The 4,137-nt window shown below is 36.8% G+C and overlaps 1 non-coding gene across 1 annotated transcript; it reads left to right on the top strand.

Annotated features, from left to right (window-relative positions):
* Positions 1-1,116: 1,116 nt before the first annotated feature.
* On the top strand, positions 1,117-1,248 carry LOC116897559. The gene has a single exon (XR_004387572.1). It is a non-coding gene; the product is annotated as a small nucleolar RNA SNORA17 (small nucleolar RNA).
* The last annotated feature ends 2,889 nt before the right edge of the window (positions 1,249-4,137 follow it).

Here is a 4,137-nt window from a genome sequence, read left to right as displayed (position 1 = left end):
TATAAATCAACACTAACTGAATCAATAAGACATATTTTTCTTGTGCTGATAATTGATTTCTTTTTATTTGCTTTCTTATGCACCTTGATATGAAATTTATAGGGCCGGTTTTGTGACATAAAGAATGATGCAATGTTTACATTTTAAAAAGCAAAAGAGAAGTTGAGCATTCTGTTTTTGTTTTTATTTAAATTTCCAAACATATAGCATTGGTTTATATCTACTATTTTTAGACTTGCTTTATACTTAATTGTACAAAATATCTGAAAAATAAAAGAAATATGAATAGCAATAATGATTGTTTCTCATGCTTCATCTACAATCTACAATGTCTCAAAATAAAAGTTAGGCATATAGAACAATTGCATTTCAATCTATCCAGTGAGAACTCACTGAAGCTACCCTTCTATATAAAATTAAACAATTACCAATGGCAGTAAAATGCTCAGCTGGGCATCAGATGTTAATCTATGTCTATTACTCTGTATGACACATATATGTCAGCTTTTCTTATGATTTTATTGAAAAAATGCATAAATAATTTTCTATAAAAAGCCAAGAAAGTTTGGCTTTGTTTTAAAATAGTTGTAACTATCCATATATCCTAAACTGTGATGGCTATCTAACCGTATATTGTGACTGAGATATGTCTCATATGTTTGGGCCATAAATGATCATTTTGTTCAATCAAATTTACATGGGGTTAGTTAACCTATTTCATTAGCTCTGTGAATATGAAGTGATTAATGGATTTCTTAGTATTGATTCATTCTTGCATTTATGAACAAGCCCCAGTGGCCATGATAAATTATGTCTTTTCATTTCAGCTGGATGCCATTTGCTGGTAATTAGTATTTTTCATCTGTGTTCACAACTTAGACTGATATAAGCATTTTTGGATTTCTTTGTTAGATTTTTTAAGCTTTTCTTCTTCCTTTGTTTTCTGAAAACATTGAAATACCCTGGCAACTCCTTGAAGATTTTTTAGTTTATGAAATAACCGATTTTTTTTCCTTTTCTTAGGAATAATGCTCCAGCTTTCATAAGCTTCCTATAATGACAATTTTACTTTGATAACTCCATTGTGATTTACTAATTTAAAAACACGAAAAATTGCCTGCCCCTAGAGGTCTTGTAGATGTGGCTGCCATGTCACATGTGCGTCAGTAGGCAGCAGAGAGGGGAAAAGCTACATGTATGATCAATGTTCTGACCTATGAACATCTGAATGATTACTCACATAACATTCCCAGAAAAAAAGCCAGTCTGAGACCAAAAGAGTCTGGAATCAGGGTTCCCAGACAGGGAGCTAGCCTGAGATTGACCACCAGTCAGGTGCCAGGCAAGTCTATACTGGCTCCCAGAATGAGATGCAAACTGGAGACAAGAAGATCTCTCTCATCTAGGACCAGTCTGGTGCAGGGCAAACAAGAGACAGACCATGCTCAAGATGACCCCATCCTGGCATCATAATATTCAGGAGAGGCATAATGCTCCTAAGACCATGCCTGACACAACCTCAGACACCCAGAGACCCCGGGTGCCAGTAAAGTGAACAAGTAAATGGTGGAGAAATGAAAGAGAAAGAAAAGCAGAAGGATCTGGGCAAAATGAAGAAAGGCAGAAGTGGAGAATCGAGGGTAATGAGGAAAAGCCTGAAGTGAGTAGCCCGTGATGCCATGTGGACCCACCATCGTGGGTCCTGGCCTATGCTGCTATGGGCCTAGGGTCAGGAGAGGGGGATGTCTGGGTTTATGGCCCTGAAGCAACAGGGGTTCTTTACTATCAAAGGCCAGGCAGACGGTCCTGGTCTGAGCAGCCACTCGGGGACATATTGATGTCTGAGGGATGCCCAGAACCAGTCCTACACCTCACCTGGGCATTGTCAAAGAGCTGGCCCTAGAGGCTTGAGAGCAGGAGAGATGATTCTGTCCGTTGGCTACAGAGCTGCAATACTGGGGAGAACGTGGGAGAGTTGGCCCTACCACTTGTCTTCCTGTGCTGGCCTGGACAATAAGGAAGAGGTACTCTCCTCCCTCCTCTGTCCTCCCCACTCCTCAGCTGCCCCTGGGTGGTTATGGTAGCAGGAAAGCTGGCCCTACCCTTCAACAGCTTCAGTACTCAGAGAGCGGGCCCTGCAGCTCACCTGAACAGCAGGGTAGAGCTGGTCCTGTTTGCAGGGATTGCGGGCCTTGAGTGCTTGAGAGTGAAAGAACTGTTGGCCTGACCATCTTGGATACCTCTGGTACCCAGATCCAGGGCTTTGAATTGTCCCACTGCATCATCTACCCCATGTTTGAACTGCTGGAGTGCATAAAGATCCTACAGATCCAAAACTAGAAGATCTCCATGACAAGAAGATATTGCATTGGAGTCCTAGTGAGATTCCAATATTGATAAAGTAAATAGCAGAAGTCAAAGGCTTCTACCAGACAAATGAGTCATTACAGTGAACATTTGCAAGAAAAGAAGTGTAGACAAAATGGAATGCTATGGGTCTGGGGGTGACACATTAGAGCTTCCATGAAATTTTTCCCCCTGTCTTTAGGTAGGTTGCAAGTGGAAGGGTGGGTATAAGGGTATGGAGGTAGGAATAAATTAGGGTGCCTGAAGCAAAATTTACAAAGAACCAATAAAAACTAAAAAATTATAAAATTAGTAGTATTTTATGAAATACATTTACTTGCATATTTTGCATATGCTTTCTTTTATGTAGCTTTTATATTTTATAACAATCCAAAATATTTTCTACATCCTTCCACAGCAAGATAGTTTTCACAAATGTATCTCAGTCTGTGAAAAACATTACCTCTGCACAACTTGGTCACTTCTAAATTCAGGAACTGTCATTTCTATGATTTTTTTCAACATTGTATTAAATTATGTATTTCATTTTCAAAGAGGCAAAGTGTAAGAGAGTTTTATGGCTTACTGTGATGGTAGATAAATCATATATAGTCGTATCCTATTTTCTGCAACCTGTTAATGTATTATAGAATATATTTAAAAATGAAAGTTATAGACAGGATTAATTTGCTTATTAATTGTCTTTCTCTTAAGTTACATTGAGTTGTCTGGAAAACTTTAGTATAATCAGAGATGCTTACAAAGATTTCAAGGAAACCCAGCGGGGAGGAATCAATGCTAGAGGAGAAGAGCTTGGGTGGCCATTAACAGCTTTAAAAAAGGAAGAAGACAGAGAGCCAGGAAATGTAACAGCAGCCTGAAGCAAAAAAAATAATAATAATAAATAAATAAATAAATAAATAAATAAATAAGGAGTTATCCCTAAAATCTATGAGCAAACCACCATGCTGACACCATGTTTTTAAGTTTCCTAAACCATCTTGGATTTCTAACTTTCAAACAACCACATAGCAATCTTTGCTCCTTAAGTAACTGAGTTTGTAGACTAAGAAATGGACTTTGGACTCAGAGAACACTGACCAAGTCAAAACCTTGCATGTAACCCTCATATGTACTTGTGGCTCTTGCACACATACTGTGTAGAGTATGCACCCTACACAGGAACTTTTAACTAGTGTTTTGGTTCCTCACCACTCAAGTGATACATTAATAGTTGTATAGTGGGGATAACTGTGAGGAAGACTGTACATGATCTATGCTAAGTCTTGGCTAATGTTTGGTATACAATAGTCATTAGAAAAATTACAAAAATTTAACTTTCTATTTACTTATCTAAATATCATGATTACATTTATACATCTTTCTCATTTTTTTACTAGATTTGTCTAATTTCCTTTTAATTTTCCTGTAGACTGATTTGCTTTTATTCCTAGTCACCATTGAATGAACAGTTGTTTTCCATGATTTGTAATGATTGTAAATTCTCTGGATTAAAAATACCTTTGCAAAACTTTGCTATTTTTTTTTTACATTTAATGAAGTAATAGTTTTGGAGTGATTTTATGGTTACTGATGAGGATTAAATGGTTAAAGAAATTTTCAAATATTTAGCAATCTACTTAGAAAATTTACTAGTATTCCAACTTGTCCCTCTGTGTTTATAAAATATTCATGAGGTATTTTGAACATTATTGGCAAATTTTTGACAAAACAACTCTTTGGTTTTACTAGTATTTCAACTTAAAATAGATTACTTGTCATTCTTAAAAA

This window comes from Rattus rattus, chromosome 3 (assembly GCF_011064425.1).
Source record: "Rattus rattus isolate New Zealand chromosome 3, Rrattus_CSIRO_v1, whole genome shotgun sequence".
Lineage (NCBI taxonomy): Eukaryota > Metazoa > Chordata > Mammalia > Rodentia > Muridae > Rattus > Rattus rattus.
Note: the sequence above shows the minus strand (reverse complement) of the source record. Positions and strands in the feature narration are given on the sequence as shown.